The 17349-nt window shown below is 39.3% G+C and overlaps 1 protein-coding gene across 2 annotated transcripts in view; it reads right to left on the bottom strand.

Annotated features, from left to right (window-relative positions):
- The window catches only part of KDM4C (lysine demethylase 4C), a 389700-nt gene that overhangs the window by 300215 nt on the left and 72136 nt on the right, over window positions 1–17349 (bottom strand). The gene's annotated exons all lie outside the window — the stretch shown is intronic.

Genomic DNA, 17349 nt, shown 5'->3' with positions numbered 1-17349 from the left:
GTGCTATTAAAGAGGGCATTAAAGTCACTTATATATGCCAATAAGGCCCTCCCTAAGAACTATGCCAGCGGCTCACAGACAACCATGTCTAATACTTCTATTATATATTAAAAACTTTCAGGGTTGTTCTGTTTTCATTGTGGTCTTTACATGACTCCCTAATCAGAGTACTAATCTTACTTCCTCAGGCTTTTGGGTTAGGAAAATTATTGATAGGGCAGTTAATGAAGCTCTGCCTCAGGAGACACAATTGAAAGTGCCAAGGGAAATCATTCAATCCCCAAATTCCCCAAAGTAGCCACTCTAACTACAACTTAAACCCCACAGGGAGAGGTTTGCTATTCGGAAATTGGTCAAAGTAAGTACCCTTTCAGAGAAGATCCTAGGTTCCAACTTATGAGACCTCATAAAAGTTCAATCAAATTATGTAAAATATTTTATCTCAATCTATTTATAGTGATGCCATCTCTTAACTCTGGTCCAATCAGACTTCAGTCCAACCACTCTAATAATAGAGTCCTATTAAAAAGTCATTACTGAGGCAATGAGTCTGAAGTAATAAATGAGCGCCATATTATAGGAATCATTTTTAAACTGAATGAGCTTGCAAATTTAGGAGTACACTATTCCTCTGAAATTTCTACATTTGGAGAAGTTCTGTCTTTATTTCTGACTGACATTATCTTTCAGAAATAACTGAGGCTGAATCTCTTGACGTCCCTAGACCTGTGGGTCCAAGGAGATGAGGATGGGGAAGAAAAAGTGCTGGCAGAAGACCCACATTATAGCCCCAGCTCTGCCAATGACCAGGGCGAAAATTACCGAGATTTTCTGAGCTTCTGGTCTTTCCTCATGAAAACATGAGGGCTAGCTATAGCACCCTCCCAGAGTTGCTCAGAGTACTGAATAGGCTAAAGAACACAAAACCTTTTGAAAATAAAATTATTTCCTCTTAGAACTGATAAAATAAATATCTCCACTGTTCTCTAGTAAATCTTACTGAAAAGCCTCCTCAAAAAACAACAGCAGAATATGTGATAAGCAATAATTAAGTTCTATGAAATTCCTTACTGGTTTTTGCCATTAACAGGCAAAGAACACATATGCAGCAGTTTCTTTTGCACAAGGCCAAGGTTGCCACGATGCTGAAACTTAATTTCTTTTGCTAAAATAAAAAGTCATATAATTTCAATTAAAGAGGTTGTAAAAATATCAAGAATAACTGGTTTAACAGAGGTTGAGAGTAAATCTTACTGCTTCAAAATTCCTTCTCCAATTTCTGTTCTCTACTGAACTGGCTAAATGCCTCCAAGGACAGGCTCTACTGGAACACTGAAGAGCACCAGGTCTCCTTCACGGATTCAGACAAGGAGTACACTTCCTCTGCCGTTTAGGAGAAGGGTTATACCATACTCTACCTGGCTACACTACACATACATACACAACACTTATTCAACACAATCCTGTAAAATACGTAACATTATACCCAAATGAACCAATGGAAAAACTAATACTGTAGCTAGTAGTAGGTGGCAAAGATAAACCTAAATCTATCTGACTCCTGGGCCTTCAACTTATAAACTCTATGCTTCCAGTTTTGATGATTTTTAAAATACAACACATCATTCTCTTCTCTCAGCATCCACTGTCAACAAAGATCCAAGGAGCAGAAATTTAGGACAGGCCAATACATAAAGCTGCCGCATCCTTCCCACCCAGGGGTTCAGCCGTCCCACACGAACACGAGAGAGCTTCTGGTAAAAGCTGCTTCACTTAGGAGTTGGTGATAGAACTGATTTAGGGTAACAGCAGTCTCCAGAAAGACCCCAGCCACAAACACAGTGACAGGCTGAAACATGCCAAACCGTTCAAAGCTCCAAGCCATGAGTCTCAGCAGAAAGTGTGCACACCAGCCTAGTTCAAAGATAAACACCTCTTCCCAGATTCCATCCCCTCAATTAAGCTCTTCCACACAGCGTCCAGCAGGTGCTTCAGCAATATCTGTAACTCACCTAAAATCCACTGGGCAGGTTGCCTCCTGGGTCCCCACTCCCTTCACTCCAATCACCTAGCCAGCATTCTAGGCCCGTCCTGCTCCGTTTTCTATTTACCCTGTGTCTGTCTGGTTTTTTGAAATAATTCATCATTGGACCATGGTTTATGCACGATGTGCAAAATGAGCAGTTCACCAAGGATCTTTCCTTTCCATCCCTGAATCTTCCTCCTATCAAGAATAAGATGGCAGTTTGAAAGACCTCTTAAATCTTCATTACCATAACAGGGGCAAGAGCTGTTTGAAGACCAGGCTTTGGAGTTCACAGAGGGAGTAAGTGCCTCAAAGCGGCATCAGCGCCTGAACGATGCATCTATAAACCTACACAGATAGGCTGTCCAAGTCTGAGTTCACGGGCCTTGTGCTCTGGGCCATACCCAGGCCAACGAGCACCTTCTTCTCAGGACTGTGAGCATCCTGGACGCTCAGTCACTGGGAGACTGAAGGACAACACGGCAGCAACATGTCACGTTAGAAACCTCACTAATGATGAGCCATTCCCACCTAACACAGAAAAACAACGCAAAAACCATAGTAAACTAATTTTTCCCAAAATACTTCCAAAGGAACATTAGTTCTACCCAGAAGCTGTGGCCAAAAAACCATGGCCTCTTTTTCTCCTCCCCTTAGAGAGTCGACAGGCACTCCGAAGGTTCCAAGAGGCCCTACCGTAAGGAAGCCTGCTTAACTTTGGTTAACTCCACATTTCCCAAATATTATTTAACCATGGAACCTCATTTATACGATACATTAACATCCCATAAAACAGTTCTGTGTAGGACAAGGACAGCACATTAGGGGAAAAATTACAGCAGACAGTTCCCTAAATGCCTCAACCCAAATGTAACTCAGTAGTGACACAGAAAATAATTCGGACCTCAGTGAGATGGCATTTCAGAACCCAGGGGAGGTAAGGAGGTGACTGGAATATGGTCACATCTATTGTCATAATACACCTATGTAATTTGATGGTGTCACCTAAAAACACACAGAGGTAGTATAAATTAAAAGTAATTTTTTTTTAATTTTTATTTTTTTCGGATGTACATCATATTTCGAATTCTGTATACATTACATCATGTTCACCACCCGAACACTAATTATAGTCCATCCCCTCACATGTGAGCCTAATCACCCCTTTTGCCCTTCCCCCTCCCAAATTAAAAGTAATTAAAACATCCCCAAAAAGATATTTCTAAATGAAGATGGCCTAAAACTAGAAAGAAAAGAAGGAAGACATGATCAAACCTTTAGAACTACCAAATGTACTAATAAGCAGAGAATGGGCTTTTTTTGCTGAGGAAGATTCGCCCTGAGCTAACATTTGTTGCCAATCTTCCTCTTTTTGCTTGAGGAAGATTCGCTCTGAGCTAACATTTGTGGGAATCTTCCTCTATTTTGTATGTGGGTCACCACCACAGCATGGTGGCTGACAAGGGGTGTAGGTCGGCACCAAGGAACTGAACCTGGGCCACCAAAGCAGAGCACATCCAACTTAACCACGAGGCCATGGGACCAGGCCCAGAGAATGAATGAAAAAAGAAGTTCATACATAAAATGAGGGCACACTCATGAAAAAGTACAAAAATATTCTTCCAAGACAAAAGACAAATTAGTAAACTTATGAAAATCATGGTTAACACAGATATTCTTCTTCTGCCCTCACCCAACAAATAGCAAAATGGAATAAAGAATTTCTATCTCAAAAAACCTGATACCAGAAAAGCAGCAGGCTGTACAGGAGTCAAAAGTTCTGTAATCAACTACTGGTTCTACCACTCACCAGAGTCATAGGATCTGATGGTTTCTCAACGGTCATTCAGAGCAGAGCAGTGACCAGGGTTCAAGTCTACCAACTGGGCCACGACAGGACTGTGGCCACCTTGAAACAGCCACAGTAAAGGTCCAGTCTCACACTGAACTACTTTTAAAAACTACACCCTTGCCAGCAGAAGCCGGGTCCTACGGCTTCCCAAGAGTACATAAATCCAGACTTGCCTGCCGCATGGGACAGTTGTAAAGACAAGACCACAAAATACATTTGAAAATATTTCAAAAAATTTTCTTGCTAAGTTTTTCTTTTTTCTTTAAAGACATTTTTTTATTTTTCCTTTTTCACCCCAAAGACCCCTGGTACATAGCTGTACATTTTTTTTTTAGTTGTGGGTCCTTCCAGCTGTGCTATGTGGGAGGCCACCTCAGCATGGCCTGATGAGTGGCACCATGTCCATGCCCAGGGTCAGAACTGGCAAAACCCTGGGCCGCCAAAGCGGAGGGCACGAAGTTAACCACTCGGCCATGGGGCCAGCCCCTAAGTTTTTCTTTTAAAAAGGTAGGAGGTGGTTTCAGGACCACAGCCTCTTTGATTGGTATCCCCCGGGGTCCAGAGCCCATCTCACCTCGAAGAGGGCTGCCAGCAGCACGTTCCAAAGGGCAGAGCAGGAAGCGAAGAGCTGAGCGATAAAGCAGGAGTTACAAACTCAGGTGCCCAAAGAGCCAGGCAGGTAACATCAATGAGTGAAGCCACCAGATCTAAGTCAAAAGGGAGGTGAGGGGGACCCTTTGGAGACCACCTACTCTCCTGTCTAAGGAGAAGAGCCATTACTCAGCTCCTGTCTAGTGCTGTCACTGGGAATGCTGCCAGAAATTCTGATCTTTTAAGTGAAGCCCAAAATCTAAATTTTATGGGACATTTACTAGTTTTTAAAACTATGTGGATCAAACAAAATACATCTGTGGACATATCTGCGAAAAGGTAGCAGGCATTAAAGAGTTGATACTTCTTGCAATAATTTAAAAGGGATAAAGGAGGAAGGAATTTTGGAGATAGGCTACAAAAATAAAGTTAGTGACTGTGAGCTTGGGGCAGAGAAAACTGTTCAGTTTTTAAAAACTAGTCATATAATTACCCAACACTAAATAACTGTGTCAGGTACTCCATAAATGTGTCCCGTAACTAGAGCAACACTGTGCAAGCGGCCTGAGTAATTGTGAAAACTAAATAACCAACTGCAGAACGAGTGGGATCTAGCACACAGGTTTAAGTAAACGAGTCCTGAACAAAGCTAAGTGACTTCTTCAGAGAAGCCTCTGTGAAGCAGTAGCCAAGATAAGAGTGACAAGGACGTGGAAAAAAGCTGTGCAAGAGTTGAGCCACCCCGTGCACATCTGCCAAATCCACAGGTGACGATTCTGTGAGCGGTACTGCACCAAGGTCGAACCAACAATACATTCTGCTTGGTCCACAAAGTAGAGGAGCTAAACTCACTTGCCTGTAAATATGAGAAATTACTACAATATCAACACTGAGCATGTGAAAAAAGCCTGAGTGACCACTGAAACACTTCCAAATGAAGACTCAGCGCACTCAAGAATTTCTTCACTCTATTTTATCTGTTTCAGGGGCTGCTTTCTCATTTGCTTTACACAGAAGTCTAGCTGGCCACAAAAACACAACTGATAAATTGACATGCTCAATTATTACTGATTATATTTTTACAGTACCTTTCATATAGTAGAAGAGGAAGAGTCTGCATGGCCCTTGTTCTCAAAAAATTAGCTCTAAATCACTAACCTGTCACTCACTCTCTCATTTGGGGTTTTCCACATCTTCAGTGACATCACTCTATAGTCTATCCTCAACAATGTCAATGTCCAACCCACACGTTGCTTTTCCTCCATCTCCTTCCACCATTCTCAGTACCTTCAACATTATCCCCATGAGGCTGCTTTCCAAACAACGCTATGACCCCCCATCTCTCCTGAGTTTCAATGCCACATGCCCAGCTGTAAGCTGGACTCACAACGACCAACAAAAACTTCCGAAATGCAAGAATTTACAGAGGGAAACATCATTTCATTAGAAAAGCAATTGTTAAAAAAAGAAGATCTACTACCTAGATGCTGTAAGACTCTGAGAAAATCCTGAAAGAAATTATTAAAGAGTCTAAATTTTCCAGGTCTACCTCTGATTGAAATGAGGTCTTCAAAAAGAGCACACAGACAGACCAACTTATAGTATTTCTTCTACCAAAAGATGTGATCACTGAGTTATAACTGGATGTTGTGCTCTTGGTCTGCACAAGAGCCGACACAGCAAGCACCCGTTTATATCGCCTTTCGCCTACCAACTCTAGGACTGGGGACATCTCTTACACTTAATAACAGGACTTGCATCTCCCATCAGATTACTGAGAAGAAGCAAAGCAATGTATGCAAAGAAATCTTTTAAAAATTAGTAAACAAGCTTTGAAAAAAAGGAAAGTAACATTTTCTTTATGTCTGACATCTACCAAAAACCTAGTACCAAGTCTTGAAACTCTGTAGGTACTCAGTAATTATTTTATTAATGCGGGGATCTCAAAAGCACTGGGATAAGCCCCATGCTAGGAAACAAAAGCAAAACACCCTCATTTTACAGATGGAAGTAAGGTGCTCAGTAACTGAACAGACCGCCTTTTTTGAAAATCAGAATAGAGCGTGTAGTGTCCTCAGCAGCAAATGTATTATCTGTCTAGCAAATCATAATTCTTTGTAATTAATCCCTTCATGAATACCGGTGCTGGTCCCATTTTTAAAACCCAGCATTGTGAAATGGTGTTTCTCATTAGCATATTACTGTGCTGTATTTTTTAATTTTGTAAGTATTTTCACTTTAAGTAAATAAAAACACTAATTTTTAAGTATTTCTTAAAAGACTATGCTTTTCCTCATTTGGCTCTTACCATCACTTTCTATGACCCTTATCACAGCCCAGCCAACACCTACTAGAGTACTGTGATCCAAACAAAAGGCCATTCACCCAACTCCACTAATTTGCTGGTAACTTAAAGCTAGGCTAATGTAAATTGCCGCCACTACTTCACATGGCTGTAACAAGCCCTTGAAGTTTCAAAGGTAAATGCACATGGAGAAAGAGAAATAAAACTTGGCTATTTCTTTAAAGACTTCAAAATTCAAACCATTTCACACAGTAACATGTGAAAAGTGTACCTTTCAATAACTAAAATGAAAGCTCTGGTCCACATTTTAAAATAGACTGAGGATTTCCTTAGGATCTTTGCACAGTAAGAATAAAATTAGAGCCATGTGAAATTTATCTTGCTTCAAAATTAATTACAATGCATGACATGATAGCTCTTTTTGCTTCTTCCTTTCCATGAGAACATCTCATATTCTCTAAACTTTTTTGCATTTTTATATACCAAAATACCTACAATTTTACAGCAGTGCTTTCTTTTCTTTCTGAAAGTCTAGGCAATAACTAACGTAGAGTAAGTTTTGAAAGAAATAAAAATATTCTGCCACAAAAGGACCATATAAAAAGACTGTTACCTTCAAAAGGTAAAAAATATGAGTATAAAAAGAAATAGGGCAGAGCAGAAGAAAGGGGAAACGCTCAGTCAAATGAAAGACTTCAGAGAGCTTGAAACTCCTGCCTTGAGTCTGGACCACCGAGGATCTGAGGTTAACGGAATCCCTCGTTCCAAGCAGAAGCAACCCCAGTCCTCTTGGAAGAAAAGCATTCTCCATTGAGAACTATAATTTTTCCACAAATTAAGATCAAGCCAAAGCATACAACCAAAGATCGTCACACATAAAGGGAGGCAAGCCAACAGAGGAGAAAGCCAGCAAAAACTGACAAACAGAACCTTCCCCCGCCCCGAAGGCTGCTGATAACAGAATTATCAGAGAGACACTAAAAAGCATGAAATGTTTGAGCCAGCCTTGATGGCCCAGTGGTTAAAGTTTGGTGCATTCTGCTTTGGCAGCCCAGGTTCAGTTCCCAGGTGCAGAACCATACCACATGTCTGTCAGTGGCCAGGCTGTGGCAGCGGCTCACGTTAAAAAAAGAAAAAGAGGAAGATTGGCAACAGATGTCAGCTCAGAGCAAATCTTCTCCAGCAAAAAAAAGAAAAGAAAAGTTTAAAGAAATAAAAACTAGAATCACAAAGACAAGCAAATAAAATAAACTATTTGGAAGGACCAGTCACATCGGGGAAAGTAGTGAGCTTCTAGGTGAAATATATCATTATTAAACTAAAAACTCAATGAAAGGGCTAAACAAGAGAACTTGTTAACCAGAAGATAAAATTTAAGACACTAATACACAGTGCTGTACAAGATGAAAAATCTCAAAGTTAAATTAGGACAGAATGAGTACATCTAAGGTTCATGTAATCAGAGTCCCAGGAGAAATAAAAATACAAAAACTACACAAAATTAATAAAAGAGAAGACTGATAAATCAATTAAGTTAAACTTAAAATCTTTATTTATTGAAAGACACTGTAAATAAGCCTATCTTTAAAAATTCTGGTGTCAACTTTAGTTAACCTTAAATACACTGAACAGAAGTTACAAATCTGAGACTTCTCAGACCTTTACTGATGCTACAGCTTTTGTTTTCCAGTGGCCAAAATACGCCTATTGTATGTATAGACTAAAAACTGCTTATAAAGCCTTCATTATCACTCCTACTCCTGAAGATGATAATATTCCATGTGACCAAAAATTTGGGCTCATTCTGGACTTAGGTATTTCAATAGTTCTTTGTTTTTTAATCTAATTCTTTTCACAGTCAAGATGAGGGTAAAAATAAATAATTTCTGGGGGCCAGCCCGGTGGCACGGTGATTAAGTTCACACGTTCTGCTTCTTAGCGGCCTGGGGTTCACAGGTTTAGATCCGGGTGCAGGCATGGCACTGCTTGTCAAAAGCCATGCTGTGGTAGGCACCCCACATATAAAGTAGAGGAAGATGGGCACGGATGTTAGCTCAGGGCCAGTCTTCCTCAGAAAAAGGAGGAGGATTGGCAGTGGATGTTAGCTCAGGGCTAATCTTCCTCAAAAATAAATAAATAAATAATTTCTGTCTGTCTTCCATTTCAAGTATTTCTGGATAAGGGATTCAAAAAACTAAAATTGCTTTTGTTTGAGGTAATATAAAATACAGAATTGATCCTTCCAGGGTCAGAGATGATTAATGTTCTAGCTATATACCTTTATACATTATTTTCTTATCAAACCAGTTACCCAGTATTTTTACATGTTTGTAAACAGACATGCTTTCACAGCAGACCTTGTATACATGTAAAGATAAGCATTTAATTGTCACTGTTCACTTCTAACTGACCAAAAAAAGTGAAAACTACAGAAATTGTGGTAAAAATTTTACTTGCTGCTCTAGTCCTGGTGGTAGCCCCATTTGGCCAGCCGTATGCCTACTCAAGAAACCTTCCCAATAGAGTAGAACAGGATGAGAACCTGAAATCACTTTCAACATCCCCCGCTAGAGAGTAGGCACACATGTGTGGGGATGGATGGTAATTAGTCTTTGGGTAGTAAACATGATGTAATCTACACAGAAATCAAAATACAATGATGTACACCTGAAATTTATATAATGTTATAAGCCAATTTACCACAAAAATAAATAAAAATAGAATAAAAAGTAAAAGTTAAACGTACACCAACTATATGTGATAGCCATTCCACTCATAGTCATTGACCCAAGAGAAATTAAAGCATGTGTCCATACAAAGACTCGTATACAATATCCATAGCTGCTCTCTTCCAAATTTAGAAATAACCCAAATGTCGTTCAGTAGGTGATGGAGAAACTCGTACATTTATACAGTGAAATCCAGGCAACAGCATGGATGACTCTCAAAATAACTATCTGAAATGAAATAAGCCAGATGTAAGAGAATCCATACTGTACGATTCCATTTATATAAACTTCCAGAAAATACAAACAAATCTGCAGAAACAGAGCAGTGGTTACCTTGGGATATGACTAGGAGTGTGGTACTGGGTGAGGGGTGGGGAGAAGCAGGAGGAATGGATTTTTTTTTCATTAAGATTATGATAGTTAACAACCTTGTGAAATTACAGTTATACATCATTATTAGTCATGTTGTAGGTGCATCACTTCAGCCCTAGTGCCCTCCCCTCACCCCCTTTCCCCTGGCAACCACCGATCAGTTCTCTTTGTCTATACGTTAACTACCACCTATGAGTGGAGTCATACAGAGTTCGTCTTTCTCTGTCTGGCTTATTTCACTCAACATAATACCCTCAAGGTCTATCCACGTTGTTGTGAATGGGACGACTTTGTCCTTTTTTATGGCTGAGTAGTATTCCATTGTATATATATAGCATATCTTCTTTATCCAATCATCAGTTGCTGGGCACTTAGGTTGGTTCCATGACTTGGCTATTGTGAATAATGCTGTGATGAACATAGGGGTGCATGGGACTTTTGGAATTGCTGATTTCAGGTTCTTAGGACAGATACCCAGTAGTGGGATGGCTGGGTCATAAGGTATTTCTATTTTTAACTTTTTGAGGAGTCTCCATACTGTTTTCCATAGTGGCTGCACCAGTTCACATTCCCCCCAACAGTGTATGAGGGTTCCTTTTTCTCCACAGCCTCTCCAACATTTGTCACTCTTGGTTTTGGATATTTTTGCCATTCTAACAGGTGTAAGGTGATATCTTAGTGTAGTTTTGATTTGCATTTCCCTGATAATTAGTGATGATGAGCATCTTTTCATGTGTCTATTGGCTATCCGCATATCTTCTTTGGAGAAATGTCTGTTCATGTCCCCTGCCCATTTTGTGATTGGGTTGTTTGATTTTTTTGTTGTTGAGTTGTGTGAGTTCTTTATATATTATGAAGATTAACCCTTTGTCGGATAAATAACTTGTAAATATTTTTTCCCAATTAGTGGGCTGTTTTTTTGTTTCAATCCTGTTTTCCCTTGCCTTGAAGAAGCTCTTTAGTCTGATGAAGTCCCATTTGTTTATTCTTTCTATTGTTTCCCTCATCTGAGGGGTCATAGTGTCCGAAAGGATTCTTTTGAAGCTGATGTCAAAGAGTGTACTGCCTATATTCTCTTCTAGAAGACTTATTGTTTCAGGCCTAATCTTTAGGTCTTTGATCCATTTTGAGTTTATTTTAGTAAATGGTGAAAAAGAATGGTTGATTTTCATTCTTTTACATGTGGCTGTCCAGTTTTCCCAGCACCATTTGTTGAAGAGACTTTCTTTTCTCCATTGTATGCTCTCAGCTCCTTTGTCGAAGATTAGCTGTCCATAGATGTGTGGTTTTATCTCTGGGCTTTCAATTCTGTTCCACTGATCTGTGCACCTGTTTTTGTACCAGTACCATGCTGTTTTGATTACTGTAGCTTTGTAGTAGGAGGAATGGATTTGAAAAGGGCATGAAAAAACTTTTGGGGGTGATGAATATGCTCATTATATTGAGCATGCTGACAAACTCATGAATGTATACATATGTCAAAATTTATCAAATTGTACACTTTAAGTAGGTGCAGTTTAGTGTATGTCAATTATACCTCAATAAAGCTATTTTTTTTAAAAATCCCCTACTAGATACTGTTACATCAACTATTAAGTGTAAAATATTTAACTGACAATTAGCAGAACTGTGGATGGCTTCTGGTTTTGTTTTTATTCTATGGACTGGACCTAAACAAGTAAAAGATGTTCCTGGTTCTGAGATACTCAGTGGTACTGCACAGTTGTCACTTTAGTGAACGCAGACAACCATCCCATGAAGTTTATAAAATGCACCCCTGTGTAGCTTCAGGTGCTAGAATTAAAACCGATCTGTTATCAACAGATATATAACAGATATCTGCTATCACAAAAAAATTAAAAGACGCTGAAAATTTAAAAAGAAACAAAAAAGTGAAAAGAACAAGCCACAACTGAAGCAAGTAATTCAAACAATATAATTGGCATAGTTTTGGCATGCAGAACACATAAACAATTCCAAATAACAAGAAAAAGTTAAACAATCGAATAGAAAGATGGGCAGAAAACATTTCATGTAAGAGGAAACACGAATGGCCAATAAAGACGTCAAAAGATGTTTGACATCATTTGCAATCAGAGAAATGCAAATTCACACACAAGATATTTTAAGTAACGAGACTGACAATAAGCAATAAGGTGAACAATATTAAGTGCTAAAGAGGATATATGTAAGCATGAGAAAGCTTTTGGATGTGATGGAAATGTTCAAAGACTAGATTGCTGGTGATAGTTACACAAAAATCATTGAGTTCTACACTTAAAATGGGTGAAGCTTGTGGTATACAAATTATACCTCAATAAAGCTGTCTTGAAAATGATTATGCACTGTTGCAGGAACATAAATTGCCACAAACTCTTTGGAAAACAATTCAACAGTATCTGGTAAAGTTGAACACTCTATGAGGCAGCACCTCCATTCCTAGGTAAATGCTTTAGAAAAACTTTTATACATGTGCATCAGGAACCATGTACAGGAAAGTGTTCACAGCAAGAATATTTATTTTTAAAAAAGAAAGAGAAAAAGAAAATGTCCTCTGGCAGGGTAATAAAAATAAAATGGGGGCTGGCCCCGTGGCTGAGTCGTTAAGTTCGCGCGCTCTGCTGCAGGTGGCCCAGTGTTTCGTTGGTTCGAATCCTGGGTGCGGACATGGCACTGCTCATCAAACCACACTGAGGCAGCGTCCCACATGCCACAACTAGAAGGACCCACAACAAAGAATATACAACTATGTACCGGGGGGCTTTGGGGAGAAAAAGGAAAAAAACAAAATCTTTAAAAGAAAATAAATAAATAAATAAATAAATAAATAAATAAATAAATAAATGTCTATGCACAAAATGGAATATTATACAGCAATGAAAATGATTGAATGATGGCTCACATAATAATATGGATAAACTGGAAAACCTATTGTCAGGTGAAAAAAATCAAAATCCCAGAAGACTACATAAAGTGATGCTACTTATAATAAGGTCAAAATAAGCCAAACTAAATATAGTGTCTAAAAATACATGTGCATGTGACAAAACTAATTTTTAAAAGGCCAGAAATCAAACCAAATATTCAGGCCACCCCTGGGTGATGGGACGGGGGCACAGGGAAGGATTGCAGAAGGAGCACCCCATAAGCATTATTGCTAACATTCTAGCAGTTAGACTGCATGGGGGTTTGGGGTATTCAATGCATCATTATGCTTTAAAACTTAAATACATTGCACACACATAAGCAGATATTACACTCCAAAAACACAACAAAGCAAAACTCATGACAAAGAAAATATGTCCTGTGTCACATCCCATGGCACCCTTTCTGTCCTGGCACATTGTCTTACTGACAAGAAGATGGGGGTATATTTCTTGAAAACAGCAGAGGCATTTTCTTAAGTAGTAACTCTGAAACAAACATCTTTCATGGCTCTGACAGGCTTTGACAGATGGTAGAAAGTATAAACTGCTGGGCTGCAAGCTGGACTTGTACATAAATGACAATTTACTCAGAACAGAATTCTTCACAATTCTTTTGGTAGGAATCAACTACTGAATGTTTCACAGCAGCCTCAGGATTTCTGTCTTGTTTGCTTTAATACTGCCACTGGCCGCGGCTAACATTTGTTCAGTACATACAACAAGCCCTGAATTAAGTGTTTTATTTATGGCCTCTCATTTTATCCTATGAGGTAAACACTGCTACCATCTATTATCAATGCCACTTTGAAGATGAGTGAATTGCAGCAGAGAAGTCAGATTACTTGCCCAAGATCTCACAGCTCAAAACTGTAGAGCTGGGATTCAAGGACAAGAATGAAAAACTCTAACCCACGCTGGCTCTACTGTGTCTGAAGTCACGTGGCTAAACAAAAAGCCAGAAAGTCAGCTCTGAACTACATACTTTCACAGAATCAAGGAGGGAAAAGGTTTCTTCTATCTCCCAAAAACGAGAAACGAAAGTAAGTAATTTGGTCATTATGTTTTTCACTTTCTGTTTTCTTAAAGGACTACCTGTCAAAAAGATAATTTGGAAATACTGGCATAGCCCAATAGCAGACTCATGGATCTACTCACAGACATTCTATTAAAAACAAAAACCAGAGAAACAATAGCAGAATTGTTAACTTTATTAACATATCTACATGTGGCCCTTGCAAAAAAATCCTAAAGGGACCTTGAACCATGTGAAGCCCTGTTCTCCTTTGAAGAGGACTGTAGGGGAAGAAGACAAATCCTCTACCCTCTAGGTCCTTCTGGCTGGGCTATGAATTAAATTGGCATGAGAGAGAGTAACAGGAGAAAATCAATCAAAGCTTTATAACACGTGTACATGGGAGAGACTCAGGAAAACTGAGCAACTCGCCGAAATGGCAGAGGCCCTCAACTTAAATACCATCTTCAGCTAAAGACAAAGGAGGATGTTGGGGGTGAGGGGAGTCAGTTATGGGAGATTACCAGAAAAGCACAGTAAACAAGAGTAAGGTTATTATGCGGATTTAAGTCCTTGCCTTCCACATTGATGAGAGTTTCTAGAGATAAGGTCATCCTCCCTTCTTCCTGGTACAGAGAGGGAGACACCTTTACAGATGGAGATTTACCTTACAAACGTAAATGTCTCTTACAAAGGTAAGTAAATTCTACTTTTCAGAGCTTCTCCCATGTCTGCAGTTTTTAAAAGTAATCAGCCTGAAATAATCCTCATGCCCAAAAGATACATTTTGGGGTAGCCAATTCTGTTCCCCCACAGGACCAATATCTCAACATTTAATAAAACAGTAAAACCCTATACCAGACCCTGACAAGTTACTTTTATATATAGGAAATTAAACACACAACAATCTTTACTAAAGAATTCATATTTTCTGGACTATTAAGCCCTTGTCTCATTCAACTCTTTAAAAGTGTATTATACTGCAGTATAGCACAGTATTTCAAAACCATTGAGTCTTATAATAAACTTTTATGACAGAAACTGCCTAAGTACTTAGTATCTATTTTCATCTTCTTTACTGATAGAACTCCATTTAATTGAAAGACAATGTAGCTGGATAAAAATTGCATTTCCAGCTTCCCTTGCAGCTAAGGCTAGTCATGGCACCTGGTTCTGGCCAATGAAAGGTAACTGGTAATCACTGGGTGGGGCTTCCAGGAGAAAGCGTGAAGGGGCTGCCTTGGCAGGTACAGGTCCCTTTGTGCTCTTTGCCCTTCCTCCTGCTTCCTTCCACCAGACATTCAGACATGATTAGCACAGCTCAAGCAGCCACCAATAGAGCACAAGGGTAGATCTCATGGCAAAGATGGCAGAAGAAAGTGCTAGAAGTACAGGTCTATGATAAGATCATGGAACAAACACACTGGCCCTGGACTACCTGCCAAAATTTTTACATGAAAACTAAATACCCAATTTGTTTCAGCCATCGACTCTGAGGTCTCCATTTCTGACAGCAAAATAGTGTGACTGACGTATTTCCTCCTTAGTAACCAAATCCACAGGTCCCCACCCTGCTTCATTTCTCTCTTGCTGCTATTTCTCACTTAAAGCAATTTTAGATTTAACACTCTCCCAACACTTGGCAGTGGGCTGACAGTGTGAGTTTCCCTTTCATTCTTCATAAAGAAAAACAACCTAAGGTATTTCCAATGGTCTCATTTTCATTCCCCACAATGTAAAATTGTGGATCATACACATAGGCTCAACATTATTCCTTTAATGAAAAATGGAAAACTAACAATAATTCTACTGAATATCAAACTATATTTTCTCATTGTAGAACAGTTGGAACGTAAGTTTTTAAAATCAAACTTATAAACCTGTGAATAAACTATTTTATCATTTTAGTGATACCTTTCTCTGAAAAAAAATTTTTAATTAGAATCAGACTCCTGGAATTCTGGCTCTAACTCTGTTCCAGTGACTCCAAAAGCCCACTGACAGGTGGTGACTTATTTTGAGGAACCCATGCTAGGAAGCAGGTGTGTGGGGGCAGCTCCCCAACCTCTCCATCTCAGCCAGACCTGCCACTCTCTTCCCATCGCCAAGCAGATAATGAATGAGGGGAGTTGTATACAATACTGGAAATCCAGTGTGGACATTTCAAGGTCTTGGGGATATATCTATACACAGTTAACCTGGTTTATTCACTCACCACTGAATTATGAACATTTTCCTAACATTTATTCTATTGTTTACATTACTTTGTATCTACAACAATTTGTTTCATTATTTTCCTTTGTGACATAGGTTGCTTTATATTTTTTGCTATAATATTTTTTAATTGGAAAACAATTTTGATACTTAAACATTGATCTATATTTCTGACCATTTCTAAAATAGATTCTAGAAGAAGATGGCATGCATCAACACTTCCTTTTGGACAACAGAATTATTTGAATCTTTCTACTCTATAAATTCTCTCCTTAAAAAAAAAAAAGAATCTGCTTCTATAACTTAAAAACTCATAATAAAGATGAAATCTAGATTATCCTCATCTTTTTTTTTTTTTAAACAGGCCAGAGTGAGGCCACAGTAGGAAGTGGGCTTCAAATACACATGCCTCATCAAAGTCCTTTTGTAAACCTGCAGGCAAGGTCAAGGCTGCAATGAGAATGAAGAGGCTTTCGTCTGAAGATACTAAGCATCCAGTGAAGACCCTTGTAGGTACTAATCCAAGAGAGGAAGAGGTTCGGAGTACACGATATAGTTCAAAGTTCTAATACTCCTTCCTGGTGACAGTCTAAAAGAGGAGAAAGAGAATGGGAAAAGGGGTCTCCCAGCTCTGCCACTAAGTAGGTGTCATCTTCGATAATTCCTAACACTTGGGTCTGAGGTTCCTCATCTATGAATGTGTTGGCTACATCATGGTCTCCAAAACTCCTTCCAGGTGAAATCATCAATGATAGGATCATCAGCCAAATTCCGCACTAAATCTATGGTTTGTCACCTCTGGGTTTCATGTTCTCTCCCCTTTGGTACTTCCCACTGCTGTTTCCCTAACACTTTCCCACAGATATCCACCCCTCCAGGCATACTGATCACCCAGTATCCCCAGAAGATTCTTAGCATCCTCACTCCTCACCATGGTCACATGCCTGATGCTCTGAATTCTCGCCACAATCTCAAGGATTGTGTCAGTCCCCAAGAAGCTTAACCTCTCTACATTCCTATGGTACACAGTATCCATACCACCCATGGGGCACCTAGTTTACCCTGTATCTCACAAACCACACAGCATGGGACTCCACACACATTTGTTGGTTTATCAATTTAGCATGTTATTGAACATCTAAGTATCCTTTAACTGTGAAGTTTGACAGTTAAGAGGTAAAGAGAGGAGTTAAAACAAAAATGACCAATTCTATCCAGATCCTATCCAAGCCAAATTTCTTTTAAATTATTTCCAACCTAAGGTCAGTTTTCCCTGTGATCATTCTGCAATCAGTAGCTCCTTACCTTGAACGGCAGCCCA

This window comes from Equus asinus, chromosome 23, assembly GCF_041296235.1.
Source record: "Equus asinus isolate D_3611 breed Donkey chromosome 23, EquAss-T2T_v2, whole genome shotgun sequence".
Taxonomy (NCBI): Eukaryota; Metazoa; Chordata; class Mammalia; order Perissodactyla; family Equidae; genus Equus; species Equus asinus.
The sequence above is the reverse complement of the archived record's forward strand: the minus strand, read 5'-3'. Positions and strand labels throughout refer to the sequence as shown.